Source organism: Stenella coeruleoalba, assembly GCF_951394435.1.
Source record: "Stenella coeruleoalba genome assembly, chromosome: 5".
Lineage (NCBI taxonomy): Eukaryota > Metazoa > Chordata > Mammalia > Artiodactyla > Delphinidae > Stenella > Stenella coeruleoalba.
Genome location: NC_137150.1, coordinates 116,158,174 through 116,184,032, shown reverse-complemented (window position 1 = coordinate 116,184,032; position 25,859 = coordinate 116,158,174). Strand labels below are relative to the sequence as shown.

The 25,859-nt window shown below is 34.7% G+C and overlaps 1 protein-coding gene across 5 annotated transcripts in view; it reads left to right on the top strand.

Annotated features, from left to right (window-relative positions):
- NRIP1 (nuclear receptor interacting protein 1) overlaps nt 1-25,859 on the top strand; it is a 100,316-nt gene that overhangs the window by 20,378 nt on the left and 54,079 nt on the right. For all 5 annotated transcript variants that reach the window (XM_079923182.1, XM_079923183.1, XM_079923180.1 and 2 more), the window contains exon 2: nt 1,239-1,316. The gene's annotated coding sequence lies outside the window, so the exon portion shown is untranslated. The remainder of the gene's footprint in view (nt 1-1,238; nt 1,317-25,859) is intronic.

The window sequence follows — 25,859 nt, the reverse complement described above, 5'->3', positions numbered from 1 at the left end:
AGTGTGCGTGTGTGTTTGGGTATGTATGAAGTATGAAATTTTTAAAAAGGCGAGTATTCTTCATTGTAGTTGGCTCATATAACTACCTGCTTCCCTTTGCTGGTATTATTTTTACTTCAGCATGGTATATGAGTTGACAAAGTCTCTCAGATTCGGTGATTCATAGAGCAGACTTTCACTCAGCATCAGCTCTATGCCTTGCACCATGCTAGGTGCTGGAGGATTCAAAGATGAATGCAAGGCTCACAGTCACAGGGAGAATAACAGTAAGCAGGATACAGAGAAAGTGACCCAGAGGCAGAGTGGTTGAACAGCCTGCCTCCCTAGGATGTTAAGGAAGCATCACTCAGAGAAATTTGTAATCTATATATGGTTTTAAGGAGACTGAAGGGCACTGGTAAAATTAAGTGATAATGAAAAATACTTTATTTGGGGAGTTTAAGGTTTAGGTTTATGGATTTATTTGGAGGCTAAGCTATAATAATCCTTGAGAACCAATCATAGGCTGTGGGATAGGAATTGAGAATTCTAAAAATGTAAACCAGACATAAATGCAGTGGGTGATACGAGTGGAATGCTGCTATGGTGGAATCTCGGAGTTTGCACCATACCTGTCTTATCACCAACTGGTCTCACTGTCCATTGGCCTATTGGTCAATATACAGTTTCCAAGGCCACCACAGTGTTAAAGTGTGGACTCTGGGTCTTGCTGGCCTAAAACTTTTTCACCCACTCTTTTGTTCTTAAAAGTATAAACTGTCCACATGTCGATGTCATTCTGTATCTACGAAGGTTCTAATTCCAAGTTGAACATTTTTTTGTTTCTAATGGTCTAGAGAAAAAAAAAGAGGTGTTTCAGTTCTTGTGTTGACTACCAAATAATTCTAATACTTTTTCTCCCAGAATCCTTGATCAGAATTCCTCTTGGTCATTGACATTAACTTCTCACACACTTGAGAATTGGTGATATAGTCTTTAATGCAGTGTAAAGACAGATAAGTAGTGTTTGGGTATAAATAATTTTGTAATGCGTATTTTTGATCAGATGTGATCGACAGCTATGCCCAAGGAAAACATGTATAATTAGGAATTTTTTTACTTGCAATACATCTTTTTTTTGTCATTTTTTCAGATTTTGTTTTTCAGTCAGTAGTTAAGGGTTGTTTGTGAAACGTGCTATTGAAATTCTTTGAGATAAGATGCAACTTGAAGTAACACTTATTTTTATTAATTTTCAGAGTGTTTGGATTGTGAGCAATTTAAGCTCTATCCTCAGGATCCATTATTTTAACATCTGGGAGAAACACATCCAGAAGGTATTGTATTTTGTCTCACTGCTCCACTTTTTAAAATGTAGTTAAGCCTTTTCAGTTATAGGAAAGAAAGAATATTATGCCATATTTAATTGTTTAGTTTTCTTAAGTTTCAGATATTGATAAACTAGTTGTTTGACATTTGTAACAGAGGAGAGGGATACATTTCAGTGTTGGTAAATTATGAATTTTGTGTGAGTAAAAGGAATCTGGTTTAGATGGAACCAGTTTTGCCTTTTTTAAACATCTGAGATATTTACATTTTACCTTTTCAGCATAGTACTATTTTAAAGAATGTTTTGATTTGAAAATGAGTTATAAAAAGTTTCTGTTTATCTAAGACCATGTGAAATATACATTAAGCATTCAGGCAGTCTTAAAGTTCTTCCTGCCTGTGACAGTTCTACCTTCTAGTGTAGGGACCAGCTGCCATCTGTGTTTTCATAGGGCCCACGGACATATTCACCCAGGTCACCTGACTCTGCCTCTGACCATCCATCTGCTAAGTTCCCTCTGCATTATCACATGTGTCTAGGTTGGTGCAGCATAATAATTCATTTGCTCATAGACCCTGAGTCTCAGGACACGTGATGTATTACTAGGAAGGAAAGAGATTAAGATTGTCAGTTGAGAAACTTACCTGCTTTGTGTTTCTGTCCTTTACAACCCCAAGACCCCGTGTGGATACACCAGCGGATCTGGCTGAGGTCAGTGGTGAACACAGTTCCCTTCAGCCATGCCCCAGGGTTTCCTTCTTGGTGTCCACCTTGATACCTCCCCACAAGTCTTGTGTTTGTCTTTTATAAAACTTAGCAGCTGTCTTGCTTGGAGTAGACACAGATGAAGGAAGAATGCATACATACATTTAATAAGATAATATATTTGTTAAAGTTGTAGTGAATAGGTCAAGTTCTTTGAGTACATATTACTCTATTAACTGGATAGTCATGATTTATATTCACATGAAATGACACAAAAATCAGTTTTACAAATTTTCTTAAATAATCACTTGTCAAGCACTATGAGTTTCTAGGATTGGATGAATATAGTCTTTTATATTTCCATAGAACATTGTATTGAACTCTGTATGTTCAAGGTTATTCACTATTAGCAAAACAGCATTTTCTCCCTCTTACTGTCGGAGGGGGAGGGTAAAAGCAAATAAGAAATCTAAATAAACACATTAGGACTGTAAAAGGACTTCTAGTGAACTCCCAAACACTAAATTTAATTTTTATGTATGCTTTATCAGTGAAAGAAAGGATATGATCAGAAACCCTGAATTTTGTGGAGTTTAAAGTTATCTTTTTAAACTAAGAATTAACTATTATAATTACATATTTTATTAAATACATAAACATTCAAATAGTTCATAACTATTATAGAGAAAATTATTACACTTTTTAAAGACATTGGGAATTATCCATTTATGAAAATTTATCAGATAATCTGAAAATTAAGAGTAGGTTGAATAGAATTGAACTGATTACTAGTTTTTATGAATAAAAAATGGCAAAGAAATTAAGTTTAGTTGTAGAGTTGAGTAGAAAAATTCTCGTGTAAATTCTGAATAAGAATTGATTTTAAGTAATTCTTTTGAAAATAACTCATGATATGTCAGACCCTTTTTTTAAAAAAAAGTTACTTATATTTAAAAAAAAAAACAAAAACCACTTTACAGAAGTCTAACTTCATGTAGTTAAATTGGCGCTCTTACTTGCTAGTTCAGAGATTTTTTACGTAAGCGTACCCTGCGTAACTACACTACACTCTACCCCAGGAGCTTTGTTGGTGTCTTTCCTGGTCAATACTGCCTTCACCCAACAGAAGAACCAGTCTTTGGCATCTTTTATCTTGGATTAGTTTTGCCTGTTACTGAACTTTATACAATTGGAATCATGTAGTATGAACTCTTTTATGTCTGATTTTTTTGATTAACATTATGTCTTTGAGTCATCCATGTGTGTATCATCTCCCTCTCCCCCCACCCAGTCGTATATATTCCATTGTATGATTATACCATCATTTATCCCTTCTACAGTAAATGGACATTGAATATCTTTCCAGTTTGGGGTTAAAATAAGGCTGCTATGACCTTTTTTTTAATCTTTTGATAGAAATAAGCATTCATTTCTGATAAGTCTATGCACAGGAATGGAACTGCTATGTGGTGGAGTATATATATGTCTAACTTCAGTAAATAGGTACTTGGAGCACTTTTAAGGCTATTTAAGAAATGTCAATCCGTGTATCTTTTACTAATGATTGTTCTTATTGTGCAATGGACTTTTCTCCAACTTTACATAAACTCTAAAGTTGTTTTTTAGGAGTTATGAAATTTTCCCATCTGTTAAAGTTAAGTTGTCTGTTTTCTGATTCCATTATGATGTGTTTGGTTCATGAAACTTAGATCTACCCTAACTCTAGTGAAGGGAAATAGGACATAGAACCCACCTATACATACTTATGATTAAGGAAATACTGAAAATGGATTTTGAAACAAATTAGACATATCATATAATGAAGACTTTTACTTTATTATTGAATTTTTTGGATACCTCTTTGAATATCTAAAACCGTAGATGCATTTGAGTTTCTGATGAATGTTTCTTGCTACCTTTATCTGTGTTTGTATTACTCTGTTTGGTGATCTAAAGTGAAATTATTCATTCTAGAATGTAAGTACTTGAGAAATTTTGTATTAATCTTTTTCTCAGTCTTTATTATAGAGAAGAGCTGTTCAATAGAAATATAATGTGAGCTCAAATTTTTAATTTTCTAGTAGGAATGTTTAAAAAAAGGAAAAATAAACTAGTGAAGTTAGTACAATATTTTATTTATCCCAACATCTGAAAACTATTATTCCATTGCTTAATTAGTATAAAATTATGAGATATTTTACATTCTTTTTTTTTCATACTAAGGTTTTGAAATTCAGGGTGTATGTTTACTTTACAGCCCATCGCAGTTCAGACTGGTCAGTTTTAAAGTACTCAGTAGCCACCTGTGTCTTGAAGACAGCATGGTTATAAAGTTACATCTCGGATTTTTTTAAAGATAGTGCTTTAGTCTAATTCATATCTAGTTAAAATTATCCTAAAAAATTCAATAGAAAGATGCCATGCAGATTCTTATATAGTATGTTTCAGTAGGTCTCAAACAGCCTGTTTCCTTCAGTGTTGGAATAAATAACATTGTTTTTTTTGTTTTGCTTTTGGTTGAACATGAGATACAGCAGTTAGCCAGTGTTTACAGGACATTTGTATGAAAAATACATATCTTTAAACTGTAAAATCACAATCTGTAACAACAGATCAACATCGTCCATCTTCCTCGAGGTTATATGCTAGGTAGAATTTTAGTTTGTTTTTTCGGTTTTTTTTTTGTGCATGGCTGGTTTACTTTTAATATGATAAATTGACATATGATGTAACCCCACTATCTTCTGAGTAAAATAGGGCAGCTAAAGAAAGGTTGTATATATACATATAGATGTACCTATGACTTTTCATCAATGAGGATATTTAAAGTTTACCTAGATTTTGAGAGTTAATGTTTCTTCATGTATATATTTGCCAAGTGAGATGTAGCAAGAGCTGTCAGTTGTCTCACGTGAACTTGGGTCAGATTTTGCTACCAGATTGGTTTGCTTTAAACTTTTTAGTGTTCAGAATTTGGAATGTGAATAAGGAACTACTAGTCTGTGAAAATGGTCATGTGTGGCGGGCTGTCATAAGCGGTAAAGCCCAGTAAGCAATACTGGCCATAATCACATGTGTTAGTGGTTATTTTGGGTTCCTGATATAAGGTAGTTTTTTTATAGCCATTCCCACCAACACGTTTTTTAATAGCACTCCCTCCTCCCTTTTAAATGAAGTCAACTATACTTTTTGACACCCAGTTATAATAGTACATGGTATTTTTTAAAAAAAGAAAATCAATCCTCTGCTTATAAAAGCCCTTCACCTCAGTTATAGTAAAACTAAAGTTCTTGCATTAGCTGATAAGGCCGCGGCATCTTCTTGATGAGGCCAGTGCTGGTGACCACTCCACTCAAAGTGGGAGCTGCATCTCCACTCTCTTTTCATTTTCCACAGCACTTGTCACCTTTAAAATACTATGAATATTTTAAATTAATTGTTTATTGATTGTTTTCCCCTTCTAGAACGAAAGTGCTCTGAGAGCAGGAATCTTTTTCTGTTGTGTTTGTCACTGATATATCTGAGAGAACCTAGAATAATTCTGGGCATCAATTGGTATGGCCACTATGGAAAACAGTATAAAGGTTCCTCAGAAATTTAAAAATAAAACTACTATATGATCCAGAAATCCTACTTCTAGGTATATATCCAGAGAAAGTGAAATCAGGATCTTGAAGAGATATTTGCATTCTTATTTCTTTGCAGCATTATTTACAATAGCCAAGACATGGAAGCAGCCCACATGTCCATTCACCTATAAGTGGGTAAAGAAAATGTATCTACATAAAGTGGAATATTATTCAACCTTAAAAAAAAAGAAAATCTGTCATTTGTGACAACATGGGTGAACGTAGAGGACATTATCCTAAGAGAAAAAAGCCAGATACAAAAGAATAAATACTACATGACCCCACTTATATGAAGAATCTAAAAGAATCAGACTCATAGAAGTAGAGAGTAGAATGGTGGTTACCAGGAAGTGTGGGAGGGGGAAACAGAGAGCTGTTGGTCGAAAGGTACAAACTTTCAATTACTCAAGTCCTAGAGATCTACTGTACAGCATATTACCTATAGTTAGCAATAGTGTATTTTATACTTAAAAATTTGCTAAGAGTAATGTTAAGTGTTCCTATCACACAAAAAGAAGGTGGGAGGAAACTTTTGAAGGTGATGTATGTGTTTATGGTATTGATAATGGTGATGGTTTCACAAATGTATACTTAACTCTAAACCCATCAGTTGTATACCTTAAATATGTACAGCTTTTTGTATCTACGTCATACCTCAATAAAGTGGTTTAAGAGAACACTGGACATCTAGAAGTAGCTCATAAGTATTTATTGACTAAATATTTATTGAATATATGAAGAAGATACACTATTTTTCACTCCTGAAAATTTGCCTTTATGGACTTTCTGGGGCAGGGAATATTTAAAGGAAGAGAAAACAAAAATCTTCAGTTATATTTGTAATAATACATTTTGATAATTTGAATTAGTTGAAAGTAGTTTATTCGTCAAACTGATATGTATATCCCTATTAAAAGTAATATGTAAACATGAGGTTTTCCACAAATAGAGTGTAATATTATGGTCAGGTAATTTATCTTTGGAGTATACATACGTGCATTTTTCCGTTTCGTCATAAAATATTGGTAATCCGTTTGAGAAATACGTTTATAAGAGATATCCTGTGTTTCTGTAAAATATAGAGACATTCATTGTATTTTGGTATCTTAAAATTAGTATGAATCAGGCAGACCTTGTGGTTTTTAAGAAGTGGTTGCTATATAGTAAAGTATAGGTTATCGTTCCGTTTTATACAGATATTTTCTGATTGTAGTTTTTGAAAATTTCAGTTTGGGGTCATCTACAATAAATGTTTTTAAAATAGCATAAAAATGTAATCAAAGACTTGCAGTATTAAGAAATGGTATTTGCTACTCTAGAATACACTCAAAGCAGATGTTATAAATGTTTATTCCATTATAGGATAGGTAACTTTATGAGATGACTTACGTAAAGTCTTTCCTGCAAGTCTGTTTGCAAGGTTTTGGTTTTATATTATGCCTTTATATATTCAGCACATGATAGCAGGCGACCATGTATATGACTATTTCTATAATCATTTTTATTAGAACAGGAAGAATTATGAGATTGATTTCTTTCTTTTTCCACTTCCATCTTCTAAATTCAAGCTTTAGTACTTCATACTTGTTAGACAGTTACTGTAGTAGCTTTCTAACTGGTCTTTTACCTTTTAGTTTTTATTATCCAATATGTTCTACACACTACAGCACAATAAAACTTTCTGAAGAAATAATCATTACCCTGAACACAAAGACCTTTGCCCACAAGATAAAGGCTAAGTCCTGTTTCTACGCAGCTCCTGCATCATATTCCATTTGCCTAATCCTTGAGCATGTTAATTGCACACTTCTTAAACTGCCACGGTTTTTGCCATCTTCATCTCAGATGTGTTGTGATCTTCTTCTGTCTCTAGTTCTCTTTTACCAAAACACTACCCATCCAGTGATTTGTATGATCACCCTAAAGAAAGGAACACATGCCCTCTTGCACTCTCTCAGTAGTTGATGAGTACCATTCACATGACATTATTTTATTGGTCTTTTCAACAAGATTGTAAACTTCTGAAGGGAAGGGACCATATCTTTTATAAAATTGTGATTTACAAAGCACAGCTTGATGCCTCCCATATACAGGATGATACAGGGTGATAAATTGAAGTGTTGATGAAAAAAACAACTCCAGGGTATACCCTGGAGCTTTAGAGACAAACAAAGGATTTAAAAATTCATCCTGTATTCATTGTATATTATGCAAGTTATTTAAACTTATTGTGCAGTAGTTTTTGCATGGGGTTTGTGTGAAGATGAAATGATAGCGTGTATGTCAGAAATTTGTAGGTTCCAGAGTTTGATGCAAGTGTTCGTGATAATACCCAAACTATATTTTGTTGTGTTTGTAAATTTCTTTGGCTTAACTTAATGTGAAGTATACAGAATGTTGTTTTAATGTTCCTTGCCTGAATGATGGCAAGATTGATTTAATGTTAGCTGAATGTGTATTCTAATAAATCTCTTTACTGTTCATCTGAAACAAGAACAAAAATCCAGATGCCTTTGGTGAAAGTAATGAGTTACCTTTTTGGACTGCAACAGTTTCAAAGATGAATGAATTTAAAAGTTTTGTTAACTTTCCAAAATTGATCCTTAATTCCTCATACTGAATTACATTGGGGTTAAATACATTTTTTGAAGGGCATCCTTTCACAGATTTCCATAAATTTCTTAAAGGTGACCCCATCCCTGTCAGTTCTATTTCCTAGGAGTATTTAAAACTAAATAGCTTACCTGGCTAGTGCAGGTTTTAAACAGGACTGAATTGTGAAAAGCTTTTTATTTGATTGGGGATAAGTTCTGGTGCTAAGAACAGTATTTTGGAATAGAAGAAGTTTCTGTCTTTCAGAGATTTTTTTCCCCTCAGAAACAAAATCTGAATGTCATGCATACCTGGATGATAGCTGTAAATTATCTTAAAGGAAGAGGTAGGTTGAGGTTCAGGGGGAGATGAGTTTCATAAGACCAGCATCTTAAACCACGAATGTTGTCATCACACATAAAATAGGCCCTGAAAATGTGGGCCTGTTATGGTTCTCTGTATGATATTGGTGACACAGAGTGGTAACAGAAACTGAATTTGTAAGGAGGAGGAGGCAATGATTGTGGCTTCTGAGTCTTCCTTACTCGTAAGAAAATATGATGTGCAGTTTGGATAACATTCTTTGGACCACTAAAGAGGCTTGGGAAGTTAACCTTATAGGCTGCCCGGATGCTTTTAGGCAGTCAGTATAGAGAACCGTTACTTTATTACCTAGGGTGTAAAGTTTAGAAAATATTAAGCCTTTTTTGTTGTTTTTTTTTTAAGGCTTGATTTTACTTTATATTACAGACAAAAATTCTGAAAGAAAGTCTGTGTTTATTCTAATAGAAATAGATATAACCTGACAGTGAAAATTATTAAAGTTACACTGACGAGTGTATTAAAAATATGTGCATGGAGGTTTTGTATTAATACTGAGTTCATGCTAAGCTGCCATTTTCACGGTAATTTCAGGAAATAAGAAATGGATAACATTTTCATTTTATTTAAGTACTCCCATGAGTTTCTATTAAGGGTGAAAACGTCATGACAGTATTTGTTACAAAGTCACATCCAATTTAAACCTAGTCTGGTGACCACAGAATACTATTATTTTAGCTTAAGTCTTCTACAAAATAATGTAACGTCTTTTCCTCTTGGTTACTTTAATGTAAAATGAAGATTATCATGCTTTTTTTTTCCACCAAAATTGTCTGAAATAAATCTATGTGAACTATTTAAGACATTCAAGTTTCAGCATTTAGATTTTTATTCTGATAGGCTTATCACATGGTCACTAGTCACTAGCTTATAAGCTTGTATTTTAAAAGAAAACATTTATTAGGGATAGGATTCCCATTTTCTCCTGGGAGAAGGCAGAAGTAGTTGTTTTCTTCCTTTGTTTTATTGAAAACAATAATTAACCCAAGGGATAGATTTCTCTTTTACCTCTTACGCAGACACTTAAAAGAGTTGCCACCATCATGGCCACAGTTCAATATGTGATGAGGAAAATGCTGGTCTTAGAATCGTAAGATTTATATTTGAGCCGTAGCTCTCCATGGGGACTGCTTGCAAATTGCTTAACCTGAGCCTCAGTTTCCTGATCTGAAAAAGGAGGATACAACCTACATCACAGGAATAGTCCACAAAGTAAATGAGGAAATAAAGTTCATTGTCACCAATGTAACATTCTAGAAAGATAACATGTTATTGACAATGTTGTTAATTCTATATTTTTCAAAATAAGTAAGTTTTTGGATGACCACTGTTTACTCAATAGCACACCCTTCTAAATTAGGATCTTTTCTTACACACATTTTGCATTTTTATTTCTTTGTTTCTCCTCCACTTTAAGGGTTTTCATAAACTCTGGTCTATACTTTTGAACGCCTTTCAAATTTGAACCAGTTAACATCTGCCACCTACTGACCCAGTTCTCTCCACTTCCTCTAATCCTGCCCTCCACATACACAGTTGCTTGTTTTTGCTGGGTGATTAAACTGGCCATCATTTGATTTTCAAAGATCTAGATTAATACAGGGTTAGAAACAGCAGCTTCTGAATGCATCTGAACGATATTTTTAGCAAGGTGCGTAACAGCCAGTAATAACTTCCCCCCCAAAGAACAGTTGGTAAAACCCCACATGGACTTGCTTTTTCTTTCATTGTATAGCATTTATAGGTTTTAAAAGTGATTTCTGCTCACATATCCAGATTAAAAACATTTTTTCAGTACGTATGAGTTTGTGAAATAACTCACCCCACGTGTAAGTACTTCAAAATGCATGCCCTTAACTACTATTTGAATTTTTATAGATTTGTACTTTTGCTGACTGCAAGAAGATAAAAGACCTAGCGCCAGTTCTTACTGGGTCAAGATTTATTTTAAAGTATCAACATTTCCTCAGCTTTTTGTTACTTAAAAAGTCATACAGATTTTCCTGCAAAGAGGTTTAACAGGCTTTATTCCAGGAAGGAACATTCAGGATGCTTATGCTGTGGTGGTAACAAAAACAGTGTACAGTTGACCCTTGAACAAGACAGGAGTTGGGTCACCAGCCCCCCAACCTGTGCATTTGAAAATTTGCATATTACTTTTGACTCTCCCTAAACTTAACTACTAATAGCCTACAGTTGACCATAAGCCTTACCGATAAAATAGTCAGTTAACACGTATTTTGTAGTTAAATGCATTATGTACTGTACTCTTACAATAAAGTAAGCTAGGGAAAAGAAAATGTTATTAACATAAGGAAGAGAAAATGCATAGTACTGTGCTGTATTCATCCATATGCTAAGTTTACATCATCTGTTAAGATGAATTGTCTGTCAGTACCTACGTCAATATTGTCTTATATGATGTAAAACGTTGTAGATGTTGTATGCTTTATTAACATTAGACATCAAACATGAAAAGATCATGTGAAAATTTCATATTTATTTGCAGACATAACAATTCATACGTTGATAAAGAAGAAGAACAGTGTGGTCACTTTATGGTAGCCTAGTGTAATCAATACAGTTGTTTCACGGCAGCCCAGCCTATACACTAATGAATGAATCCTTATAAAATTTTTATGGCATACCGTATTACACTCATGTTCGGGGAGCATGCTGTACAGTAATGTAATTCTTTGAAGGCAAAGTTATAAAACAGAAAATTAACACATTATTAATTTTATGTTAAATATCACTCACCTTATGCCTCTGTAAGGATAGACTAGTATCTACATACATTTTATACATTCATGACATACCTTTTTCTTAAGTTTTTGATATTTCTAGTCTAGGTGGTTTGTCTGAAACTGTTTCAAATTGTCACAAATCTCAAAAAAATGTCCAATATATTTATTGTAAAAAATCCACATGTAAGTGGACCCATGTAGTTCCAAACAAGGGTCAACCGTTTTTGGTGAATTTGTTAATAGAAATTGCCAGAAACTAGTCTACCCTAGAAATGTATTTTTATTTAAAGAGGCTAGTGGGGGCAGTAAGGGCTAGTATATATATTTGTGTCTTCAGCATAGCTCTAGGTGCAGAAAATTTGACTGTGATCTAAAAATAGACTATTAGTTTTTCGTGAAATGATCAGGAGACAAGTTGACCAAGGCAACTGGTTTGCCATGGTGGAGCCTTTATTGGTCAGTGGTCTGTGGAATGCATTGTAGAGGCACACTGACCTGAATCGGAATCATGGTGTACTCCTCACCTGCTGTATGACTTTGGGCAACCCACTCCACTGTTCTGAGCCTTAGTTTCTTCATCCGTAAAGTTACATAATATCTATTTTATAGGTAACAATTAAAGGAGATAATACATGACTTAACACTGTTGTCAATAACTGGTATTATTTGCCATCTAGTTAATAAAAGTTAATCATAATAGCTGGGAATTAACCCTCCAAATAGTTGTTTTAAAAACTTGCATTCCATGTTGAGAGTCATTAAAATATAGAAATATATTTGTGGCTTTTAAAAAGTCTTCAGAAAACCATATTCAAGTCAAAGCAGTATTTACAGGTAAGTGGATTGAATTTGACAAGGATTGAGACACTGTGGTGTGTGATGGTTTTGAACAAGTGTGAATCCTACCTCTGCCACGTACTTAGTGACTGTTGGCTTTGGGCTAGTAATCTTGCCTCCTAAGGCTCAGCATTCCCATCTGTAAAATGGGGATAATTTTATAGGGTTGTTTTGAAAATTAAAGGAATTAAACCGTAGAAAGCACAATGTAGTTCCTGGCACATGGTCTGTAGTAATTTTTAGTTGTTCTTTTTAGTCCACAGATAGATAACTTTTGGACACAGCCTTGAGTACTTGTGGGAAATATAGTTCCTAATTTTTTTGATTGAATGGTTAATGTTGGAATTTTGGGAGTAAATGCTTTTTTATTTGTATAACGTTTAGTTGACTTACATTAAAATAAAATACTACAATGCTCTGAATCTCTTGTAGTAAAAATGGCACCTAGTTTATGTTTTGTAAAAATAGATGTTTACACTGCATCTGCTACGGTCTGAATGTGTGTCTCCCGCAAAATTCATACGTTGGAATATTAACAGCGCTCCCACCCACTCACCCAAGGTGATGGTTTTAGGAGGCGGGGCCTTTGGGAGGTGATTAGGTCAAGAAGGAAGAGGCCTCATGAACGGGATTAATGCTTATAAAAAGGCTCAAGAGAAATCCCTTTCCCCTTCTACCGTGTGAGGTATAGTGAGAAGATGGCTGTCTGTGAACCAGGAAACAGGCTCTCCCCAGGCAATCCGCCCTCACCTTGCTCTTGGACTTCCCAGCCTCCAAAACTGTAATAAATTTCTGTTGTTTTATAATAGAATACCAGCCTATGGTATTCTATTATAGCACCCTGAATGGCCTACGACGGCATCCATTTTTGTGGTCACTCCATGGCTTTGTGCTTTTAATCTAGTCTTTATTCGTGCATCTGCTTTCCTTCCTGTTTCATTTCTTGTATGTGGAGTGACCCAAAGAAAAAACGAGGTAGAGCAGGAAGAGGCAAAGATTGTACCAGAGGTCAGTAATAGTCAACCCTAGGATGATCAGATGTACTTTCTGCATTAAAGCCCTCAGTTAAGCTGATTCATGACTACTTTTTGAAGTTTCACCAACACAATAATTTGTATTGCTTTTGTTTACTGTTGTAAAATGTGGTGAGAAGATTTTAAAGGAAATCTCTGCTTTTCTCAACAGCTTTCAATAATTTTATTTAGAGCTGTAATTCATCCAATAATTTTTCAAAATGACAGCTAATAAAAGATTGCTAATTATATAATTACCATATATTATCGGTATAATATTTAGGATAGAGTTAAGTGTATTCTATATAAAGTTAATTTTTTATATCCTCTATTTTGGGCCCAGTATGTCTAGAGTAAGTTATTCAATGGTATAGGGATTTTACCTTATAGGAATTTTCAGTTGATAAGACTTTTATGAGGAGGCATAAAAGGTTTGGTAGGTTGTTATACTGAGAACATGAAGAGTTATTAGTTTTGAATAGCTGTAGTTTGGGCTTTGTTAACGACTGATGGGTTGGCTTTGAGTTAAAAAGCAAAACCTGATGACTCTAAGCCCTTTGACTCAAACTGTAACTGACTGTCAACCCACCTTCTTTTCCAATCAGGGATGAAGGGGTGCATCTCAAATGAATGAAGGTGTCCCACAGCTGCCTTCCAGTGTGTGTTCACACACAAAGGAAGCATAATTATTTTATTTAATTCATCATCTGATTTTATTTGGCCTTGGGAACTCCGCACCTCCTTCTTACCACCTAATTTTCTCTCTCTCCTTCCGTTTCTTCCTTTCTTTGGGTGAGCACTAATAGTTTTGCAGAATCTGGCTAGGCATATAGTGGTTTAGAATACAATTTTATTATTTGAAGTATTTTAAAGCTCTGTATTCGGAATGCCTTTGCTTTGGTTATATGTTTACTTTCAATTCTTAGTTAAGAACAAACGCACTGTTTATACAGTCATTCCTATGAGGAAATATGATTCACATTGAGAGATCTTGTTTATTGTCATATGACATGTTCTCTAGGCATGCAGCATAGAAAAGGGAGAAAACATCCCACATCCATCTTCACTGTAGCTCGACCTAACACATTTCGGGAAACTGAATATTTGAAAAATGTTTGTGTTGATTAAGATGTAAGTAATAGAAGACCTTACTAAAATAGCTTAAACAGTAAGGAGTATATTATGTCTCACTCAACAGGAAGTTTAGATTACTGGTCGTTAATTAATTGTCATAATAACGTTATCAAGGACCCACGAGGTATTTTCCATATTTCTTCTCTGCCATCTTGAGTGTTTTGACAATGTCACTCTTCATGGTTGCAAGATAGCTATTTTTCCATGCCACTTTTTTTTTAAAGTGGGGAGAAACATTTTCTAGTAAACTTCATTGGCCATAATTGTATCATAGGCCTGTGCCTAAACGCCTTTTTGGCAGAGTAAACATTACTTGCCTTAAGCAACTTGACCTAATCAATATTCACCTTCTAAGGTGTTCTGCCAGCCAGTAAGAAAGGGGGAGGCTCTGAGGATAGAGCAGTGAACAGAAGGGGAAAAAACTGCTGCCCCCTTGGAACTTACATTTTATTGGTGAGATAGACAAAAATATAAAGCAATTCAATTTCATGACCTCTTATTAACAAGTGCTAACTTAAAATTAGAGAAGGGAACATGGAAGGTCTGGGGTGGGGTGTGCGTGCAATTTCAGATTATGTCCAGGGAAGTCTCACCCAGAAGATGCCTTGAGTAAAGGTTGAGTTGGCGTGGGAGCTGATGATGCAGCTCTCTGGGGAGAAGAGTGTTCTAGTTAAACGCCCTGTGGCTGGAGTGGGGTGAATAAGGAAGGATCACAGGAAGTGAGGTCAGAGGGGGAAGCCACTAGACAGTTTTGAGCAGAGGAGTGATCCAGTGTAACATTCTTACATAATCACTTTGGCTGTTGTGTTAAATGGACCAAAGGGGCGTTAAAAACAGAAGCAAGGAAACCAGCTAGGAAGCTTTTGTAATAATCGAGGAGAAATGGTGGTGACTAGGATGGGAGCAGTAAGAAATAGTTGGATTCTGAATATTTCTAATGGAAAGCCCACAGAATGTGCTGAGGAATTGGATGTGAGGTGTGAGAAGAGGAGAGGCCTCTAGGATGGCAGCCAGGGTTTGAGGCCTGAACAATTAGAAGAATGGAGTTGATATTATCTGAGATTAGGAAGAACAAGAACTCAGTTATTGACATATTAAATTTGAGATGTCCAATAAACAATTACTTATATATATATTTCTTGAAGACAGATCAATATATATTTTTTAAAAGGATGACTTTGGCCATTAATAACAGGAAAAGGCTTCAAAAATGTATATATATTCAAACAACAGCAATAAGGAGAGAATACAAAAGGGGGAAATAAAAGTGTTATGCGGGGGCAGGACTATTTTACGTTCCATTGAACAAATACAGGGAAACACTGGAACTAATTTTAAAATAGAGTATTCAAAGAAACATCTATACACTGAGCATTTATTTAGTGCCTACTATATTTTAGTTTCAAAAATTGCCTATTAAATATATTTATTCCTTGAGTCAGTACCTCAGTTTTGAAGCCCCAAATCATGTTAAAAATACACATTAAAAAAAGAAATACACCACAAGGACCAATGATACGGATTTAGAGTATGTCTGTTTACTCTGAACATGATGCAATAAGTGATCCTTCTAAAGACGTTCTGCTGTTAACTGTCCAGATTATCCTCCCACACCCCAACTTCCTCAGTATTGTGCAGCCTATAGCTAATGCACAGGCATATTATTCAGTAGTGATCCAAGTCAGGAGAGAGATCAGTACAGTATACCTTAGGCGAGTTTATCCATAAGAATGGCTTTTCTTTTGAAGAGGAATTAGTCCAAGATGTCTTTATTGACATCTTGGATTATTGCACTTATTTACATTTAATAAGGATGCCGCACCTAGCTACAGTTTTCAATCTGCGTGCATCACATAAAATGCTGAGAAGCACCTTGTAAAGTACCTTTCATATTATAGGTGCTCAAGAAATATTTAGGTAGAAAGTTTGATTTAGAACATTATCATTTCTAATTTATTTAAAAACTTAAAAAAAATTACGGGACCTGAAGTAGTAGGCATCGCTTGATCAAATGTGCCCTATCCATAATGTGAGGTTGTTGAGGAAACAAATTATAATTGTTTTGTCAGATAAAAGTACTGTGTAATAAATACACAAAATTATTTATTGAGCAAAGAAATACCGCTCTTTAAAATGGATTAGGCTTTTCTCATCACACTTTTGGCCAATCATGCTGAATATATGACCTTTGGCCTATATGACCCATGAGGGGAAATGTGTATATTTAGAGGGGAAATCTGTTTGTTCAGAACATGAAGTGTACTGAATTACTTCAGTTTACCTATTTCTCATGTTAAGTAATTTTTGCAAAATGACCATCTCTCATGAGAGAGTTCTGCAAATTTACAGTAATGAAGCAAGCACTTATGTTAGTTTCATTTGCGACCAAATTGATGGTAGATATGAATTAGACTCATTCTTTGATCGACCAAGCTATAAGTTTTTAATCTACAAATTTGCTTTCAAGTTCTTTAGAGTGTATTTCTTTATATTCTCCTTTGCTTTTGTTTTTTAAAAAAAGGAGAGTTTGCAAAATCTATTGCCTAGCAGTTAGCATTTGTTCATGTGTGCAAATGATTAAGATGCTTACCTAAACAAGATTCTTGTCGAAGTAAAACTCTTATAGCAGCTTACTTTTTTATTATGTAAACATGAATGATATAAACGAGGAATATATTTAAATTATGAAGCACAATATCAAAGTGATCTCCCGAGAACCCACCAACCAGCATGGGATCAGGACTTTACTAATAACAGTTGCATCTGTCAGCATTGTGCCTCTCCTTGCCTATACCTTTACCCTTACTGCCCTCCCTGACCCCCAGCTACTCTTCAGTTTTGTGTTAATCATTTACTTTCTTTTTATTATCACATGGTTTCTTAAATAATATGCTGTTTAATTTTACTTTTTTTTAAGTTTTGTAAAATTGGTAGCATACTGTGTGTAGTCTTCTGAGACTTTTTTTTCCCATTCATTGTGTTTCTTGGACATTTATTTATATTGTTGAATGTAATTGTAGTTCATTTATTTCACTGCTGAGTAATATTCCATTGTATGAATTTATTTTCTGTCCTATTGGTGGACATCTGGGTTATTGTTGTTGGGTTTTTGTTTGCTCGTTTTATTCATTTTTGATATATCTATTTTGCTGTATCTATACATTGATACAGATATGTCTGTGTATCAGCAATCATTTGTATGTGTACTGGTGTACATGTGCAAGACTTGAGGAGAAATACCTAAGAGTAGAAGCATAGAGAATGGTCAACTGTATGAAGTAATGCCAAATTGTTTTCTGAAGTCTTTGGACCATTTTACCTTCCACTAGCAATGTATCAGAACCCCCTGTTGAGCCAGATCATTGCTAAAACTCAGAATTGTCAGGCTTCTTAACTTCTGCTTATTTAGAGGCTGCAAAATAGCATCTTATTGTGGTCTTAATTTGTTTTTCTGTGATTGCTGATGAGGTTGAACATCTTTTCATGTGATACTTAACATTGGTATTTTTCTTACACAAAATGCTTGTTCATGTCTTTTGTCCATTATGTACTTAAGATCGTACATTAAATGCAGTTATTTTTTTAAATTTAAAATTTTAAAATAACACACTTAACAGAGAAGTTGCAAGTACAGTAAAGATACATTTTTTTTCCCTGAAGATTTGATTTGATGCTCCATCGCCCCTAAATAAATGAGTGTATATTTCCTACAAACAAGAACATTATCCTAAAAACCACAATAAAAACCATTAAAATCAAGAAATTAACACTGATGCATTGCTACCATCTAATCCTCAGGTCTCATTCACTTTTCAGAAGTCGTCCCAATAATGTCCTTTATAGTAAAAGGTTCCAATTTAGAATCACGCCTTGCATTTTACTTGTCACATCTCTTTAGTCTTTTTTTCCAATCTGAAACCATTCTTCAGCCTTTGTTTGACTTTCAAGACCTTGGCACTTTTGAAGACTATGTAGGCCAGTTATTTCATAGAATGTCTCTTCCTTTAGGTTTGTCTGCTGTTACCTTATGAGTAGATGTAGGTTATGAATATTTGGCAGGAATATCTCAGATGTTACACTGTCTTCTCTTCTCATCTTGTAAGGTGGCACCTGGTTTCATTTTGACCTATTACTGTTGAAGTTCACTTGGATTACTTGATTCAGAGGATGTTGGCCAGGTTTCTCTACTGTTAAATTACTCATTTTTCCTCTGTAATTAGTAATTATTTTGTGTGAAGGTGCTTTGGAACTGTAAATATCCCCGTCCTGGTCAAACTCTCATTTAATTAATTAATTTATTTATATCACTGTGAGCGCATGATTCTGTGTTTTATTCAATGAGCTATAATGCATTACTGTTGTTATTTATTTTGATGCTCATCTTACCCTGAGTTAGCCGGTGGGATCCCCTTCAAGTTGGCTTCTGTGTCCTTTTGACATGTCATTCCTCAACCATACTGCTACCTCCAATTTCATTCCCATATTATAGAGTTAAACCACATTTTTTCCCTTTTCTGTACCTCCTCTCTAACAGTGGGGAACTTGCCTATTGTTATCCTAAATTTACTTACTTATTTGATCAGTCTCCCTCCACCACCCCACAATTCTATTTGAGCTTCAAAGCCACTTATGTGGAAGCCCTCCTCACCCCACTTGGATTCCTACATTGCACAGCACGGTGCATCGTGCATCTCTTTATGGGCACCCTGATCAGGCGTTGACACCCATCATTGGACCACTGCCATGCAGGGTTCTGCTCACCCTAAACCACCCTTCCAGAGCTTGGGTGTGGACTCCCACGCCACATTGTCCCCTCCCTCCACCACGGACACTTGCCTCATCCTGCTTGGGCTCTGACTCCCCTTATTAGGGATGCTCCTTTGCATTTTTAATTAAAATGTTATACCACACACACACACGCACGCACGCACGCACGCACACACACGCACACACATACATTCTGGATACCAAAATCTTTTTTGGCAACGTGCTTTGTGGTATTGTAGTTTATCTTTTTCTTTGTTGTATTTGTTGATGAATGGAAGTTTTCAAGTACGATGCAGTTGAAGTTATTAATCATATGCTTTATAGTTAACTCAGGACAACTTTATAGTTGTCCTGAGAAAACCTTTGCTACTCTGAGTTCATAAAGGTATCTCTTATATTTTGTTTTAAAAATGTTAGAGACTTGATTTCTCTCCTTAAAACTTGAATTCCTCTGGAATTTATTTTTTATATAGTATATAGTAGAGATCCAATTTCTTTTTCTCCCCCCGAATGGATAACCAGTTGTTTCACCACTATTGAATGATTCCTCCTTACTTCAGTGATCTGCAATGCAACTTTTATTAAATATCATTTTCCTTATGTGTGAAGGTCTGTTTCTTCTCCAGTGGTCAGTTTGTCTCTTTTCCAGGAGCCCACTAACTTAATGGGGTAAAGCTTTAAAATAAGTCTCCATATAGGTAGAGCACATTCTGTACAGTATGCTTTTTCTTGTTGGATGGCTTGTCTCTTACGGGCTTTTGCTGTCCCGTTGTAAATTTTAGAATCATCTTATAAAACCTTTGGATTTCGATTGGCATTGCATTCAATGTATTGGTTCAGTTTGAGGAGAATTACCACGTTATAGTATTGAGTCTTTCTATCAGGAACATGGTATGTCATCCCATTTATTTAGGTTGCATTTAATAATGTCTTCCAGTATTTTCTCCATATAGAATTTGCAATATTTACAAGTTACTTTTGTTCTTTAGACACATTTTCTTGTTGGATGTTTTTTAAATGTTATTTTCTGTTTGTTACTGGTGTGTAAAAACACAGTTGATTTTCTTATGTGATTTATATTTAGTTACAATTAATTGAATACTAAAACCTGTTCAGATGAAATGTCAGACATGCTCAAAAGCAAATAAGTCAGATTAGAAGTCCAGGTTTCTACTCTGAAATTACTTTTGATATTTTAATAATTTCTAGCTAATCATCGTGTTTTTTTTACAGCTTTATTGAGATAATTTACATACCATAAAATTTACGCATTTAAAGTGTTCTTTATAGCCACACGGATGTGCAGCCAACACCACCATTGAATTTTTGAACGTTTTCATGAACCTAAGAGGCACCCCATACCCATTGGCAGTCACTCCTATCCTCCTTCATCTTCAGCCCTAGGTGATTAATGATCTACTTTCTGTCTCTGAATTCGTCTATTCTGGACATTTCACATAGATGGAATCATATATGATTTTTGTAACTGGCTTCTTTCACTAAGCGTAATAATTTGCAAGATTCATCTATATTGTAGCATATATCAGTAGTTCATTCCTTTTTATGGCTGAATAATATTCCATTGTATTGAATGTTATCGCATTTTGTTATTCATTGGTTGATAGACACATAGGTTGCATCTAATTTCTGGCTGTTATGAATAATGTTGTTGTAAGCATGCATATATAGGTTTTTGTGTGGACATAAGTTTTCCCTTCTGTTTATACCTAGGAGTAAGAATTCTGGGTTATATAGTAACTCTATGTTTAACTTTTTAAGGAGCTGCCAAACTGTTTTCCAAAGAGGCTATGCTATTTTATTTTATGTCTCATCAGCAATGTGTGAAGGTTTCAGTTTCTCCCTATCCTCCCTAACCTTTGAATTATTCAGTCTTTTAAAAAAATATGTATCTATTCTAGTGGGTGTATAATGAAATCTCGTAGGTTTATTTGCATTTCTCTGATAGGTCGTGATGATGAGCATCTTTCTGTGTATTTACTAAACATTCATGTATCTTTGGTGAAGTCTTCAAATCTTTAGCCTGTTTTTAAAAATTGATTTATCATCTTATTCTTGAGGGCTAAGGCTTTTAATATGCTGGATACCATTTCTTTACCATGTATACATGATAAAGAATATATAGAGAAAATATTTGCAAATATTTTCTCCCATTATGGGACTTGTCTTTTATCTAAATTGTGTCTTTTAGAGAATTTGATGAAGTCCATTTTTTCAATTGATTGAGCTTTTCTTGTCATATTTAAGAAATCTTTCCCTGACCTAAGGTCACGAGATTTTTTTTTTTTTTCCCTTATGCTTTCTTCTAGAAGTTTTGTAGTTTTAGTTCTTACAGTTTGAGCTATGGTCTATTTTGGGTTACTGTTTTTGTATGTTGTGAGGTAAATGTTTATACTTATTTATCAGTTTATTTTTGCATGTGAATATCCAGCTGTTCCTGCACCATTTATTAAAAAGACTTTTTTCCCCATTGAATTGCCATAGCACATTTGTTGAAAATCAAATGACCATGAATGTGAGAATTTATTCTGGGCTATCTATTCTGTTTCATTATCCAAATGTCTATCTCTATGCCAGTATCACACTGTGTTGGTTATTAGAGCTTTATGTAAGTTTCGAAATTAGGTGAAGTCCTGCAGCTTTAATCTGCCTTTTCAATATTGTTTGGATATTTTAGGTTCTTTAGACTATCATATATATTTTAGGATCAATTTCTACAAAAAACAGCATGATGGGATTTTGATAGATCAATTTGGGGAGAATTGCCATCTTAACAATACTGAGTCTTCCAGTCCATGAACGTGGAATGGATCTTTGTTTATTTAGACCTTTAATGTCTTTTAACAGTGTTTTGGATTTTAAGTGTATGGCTTTTGCATTTTTAAATTAAATTTATTCATAAGTCTTTTATTTTTTGCTACTATTGTGAGTGAGGGGAACTTTTAAAATTTCATTTTTGCATTGTTTTTTGCTAGTATATAAAAATGCAATTACTTTTTATACATGGATCTTGTATTCTACAATCTTTCAAAACTTTCTTAATTTTAATAGCTTTTTTGTTTGTTTGTTTTGTTTTATTTGCTTCCTTAGGATAATCTACGTACAGGATCATGTTGCCTGCAAATAAAGAGTTTTTTATCTTTTTCTTTTCCAATCTGTATGTCTTTATGTTTCTTGCCTGATTGCACTGAGTAGAATCTCTGGTACAGTGTTGAATAGTAGTGGCTAGAGCCGGTCATCCTTGCCTTTCCCCAGTGTTAGAGGGGGAAAGCATTCAGTCTTTCACCAGTAAGTATGGTATCAGTTTTAGGCATGTGTCCCAGAAAGGAAAGATTATTTCACTTTGAAACAATCAACTAATGTAATATACCTTATCAAAAGAATGTAGGACAAAACTGCATGATTAGCTCAGTAGACACAGACAAAAAAGAAAGGAAGGAAACAGAAAACAAAATAACGAGTTTAAACAAAAGAGAGAGAGAGAGAGAGAGCAGAAGCAGCTACTTTGTATAAAATGGTGAGGAAAAGCTACTGTGAGGAGATGAGGAAAAGCTGGTATCTAAAAAACCTGGAGGCCTTAAAGTCACACAGAGAATAAAGTGGAGAGTAAGTAGTTCAGCACTAGGGTTTGCACTTGTCCTGTTCACTTTGTAATTCCAATACCTAGCACAGTGCCTTGCCCCTATAATTTGTTCTAATATCAAATACATAGTTTAGTATCTTGCTTTCTTGGCAGTCATATTCTGATCATTGTATCATGTCATTAAATATTCTTTGGAAACATATCTTTTAATGATTACATAATATTCCACAGTATAATTATAAGAAAGTTATTTGAATGTTTTATTATTCATAGACATGCTTCCTTCCTACATGATTTACAACACATCTGGCATATTTCATTGATTTGGATTTAAGGCTAATTTTTCCATTTACTAATAATCTATGATAGTGGTTTATTTTATATTATCTTTTGCTAATTTTTATTTAAGTATTCTTCTAATTTATCCTTCCTGTGGTCATATGTTTAGCTCAAAAGGGTTATAATAATGCTTTAATAGAGACCAACCATTAAAACAATTCTAGAATGTGGCAAAGTATCAGACATAAACTGTGGGCACTGAATATTTTTTCCTCTCTGCATGGAAAAATGTAGACTCGTGAACTTTATGTACTATTGCCAGGTGTTTTGCACTACCCAAATTGAGACTATGGTAAGTGAGTAGTACTAGAAAAAAGCCAGTAGTACTAGAAAAAAGTCAGTAGTACTAGAAAAAAGTCAGCTCCAGAGAACTGCCAAGGCCCTGTCTTGTTTTCAAGTAAAATATACCAGAGTTTGAATTCCACTTTAAGTTCTTACTAGTTTTGTGATTTGGGGTAACTTAAACTCAGTTTCCTCATCTATAAAATGAGGATTATAATCATCATCTCATAGGGTTGTATATAAAGGGTTTAGTGCAGTGTCTGTTAATAGTAACTGCCCAGTATATGAGAGCTGTCATTACCTTTTGTTTAAGTTTCTCACTGTCGCGGGAGTGGTGGTAAGAGTGGTAGCAGGAAGGGTTCCTTATGCTTCAAGGCTTTGTCAGCAGATACCAACCAGCTCCTCTGGAGGTATTCACTTTTACTCGTCAGGAATTGGTCGTTTCCTTTGGTGAATATGCCTGTTTAGAGACTATTTCTTGTCTGCTCATGTGCCAAAAAAGATACAGCCAAAAAGGTGGTATTTTATTTTATTATTTATTTATTTTTTTTAATTACATTTTGCAACTTTTTGTTTTTTAATTAATTAATTAATTTGGCTGTGTTGGGTCTTCGTTTCTGTGCGAGGGATTTCTCTAGTTGTGGCAAGTGGGGGCCACTCTTCATCGCGGTGCGCGGGCCTCTCCCTATCGTGGCCTCTCTTGTTGCGGAGCATAGGCTCCAGATGCGCAGGCTCAGTAGTTGCGGCTCACAGGCTTAGTTGCTCCGCGGCATGTGGGATCTTCCCAGACCATGGCTCGAACCCGTGTCCCCTGCATTGGCAGGCAGATTCTCAACCACTGCGCCACCAGGGAAGCCCCAAAAGGTGGTATTTTAAAGTAAATTAAGTTAGACCTTTTGACATCAACTTGTAGGTTACTCCTCCCATCATCCATAAATATAGTTATGGTTACTTTCTTTTCCAGCTTGAAAACAAAAGGTAATACATGTTTTTTTCAAGAAGGAAAGAAATGTGACTAAAAATTGAACAATTATAATGTTGACAAGGGGCAAGATGGGGTTGTCTTGGGTATAGATTCTGAGATTGGGGACTGGGAATTTAGGACATTTCCAAGGCCCCTGGCGCATTCTAATAGAAATACTAAATTGATTGTAAATATGGTTATTTTTAAGTTCACGGGTAAAGTACTGCCTTGTAGTTATAGATTATCAGAAGTGATTTTTCCCTGCTCTCTCAGAATTCCTATCAGGATTTATAGTCAAGGTTCAGTTTGAGTCCAGGATCTATAATTTGGGGCATGACACTTAACCAGCCCTGCACACTGTTTGTTTCTCCTTCATAAAATGGGGTAATGCCTTCTCTGCTTGTTTCACTGAGTTATGGAGATTCAGTGAGGTCTTGTCCATGAAGTGCATTGTAACTGGTAAAGCATGTAGCTTACTAATTGTGACTCCAGTTCATCCTGTCAGACCTGCCCTTTTCTCACTATTGTTTGTTAGGTCGCTGGTGAGGGTGACATGATAACCCAGAAATCTGTAATGTGCACTACATCCTAGGAGTGTTTGTTTTATACATATACTAGGGAGTGGACAGTGGTAGGCTGTTGCTATTTTCATCCTTTAATTTGTTTTATTTATTACAAAAGTAATATGCACTTATTGTAAAGAAACTAGAAAATATAAATCAGGAAAAAGGAAAAGAAAAAATCAGTTCTGCAAAAATAACTACTATATCTATTTTTGTATAATTTTAAAACAAAAATTCAGTTATGCTAAACATAATGTTTCCCATTTTTATCACTTAATATATAATATAGTATATTATTCCATGAAACTTAATTACCTTATATAACATTTTAATGGCTATGTAGTACATAATGATATGCTTATAGCTAGATATTTGTACATATCCTCTATTTTTTTTTCCAGTTAGGATAAATCCTACACTTGGAATTGCTACATCAAGGGGTATACAACATTTTAAGAAATATGATTTCTTTTTGCTTCATTGAGATGTAATTGACATATAATAAACTGCATATATTTAAGGCATACAGTTTGATAACTTTTGACATGTGTGTACGTATGCCCATGAAATCAGCACCACAATTAAGATAATACTCTTTTGTAATCCCTTCTTCTTGTACCTTTCCACCCTGCTATCCCCAGGCAACCACTGATCTGTTTACTCTCCCTGTAGATTAATTTGCATTTATTACATTTTTATGCAAATGGAGTCACACACTATGTATTCCTTTTTGTCTGGGTTCTTGCACTCAGCATAATTGTTTTGAAATTCATCCATATTGTTGTTTATATCAATAATATATCCTTTTTTGTTGCTGAATAGTAAATATTCCATTGTACGGATATACCATAATTCATTCACCTGTTGATGGGCATTTGAGTTGTTTCCAGTTTTTGGCTATTAAAAATAAAACTGCTTTGGACATTGGTGTACAAGTCTTCCTATGGACATAAAACATTTGATATTTGTTACCGAATTTTGTGCTGAGAAGGTTAC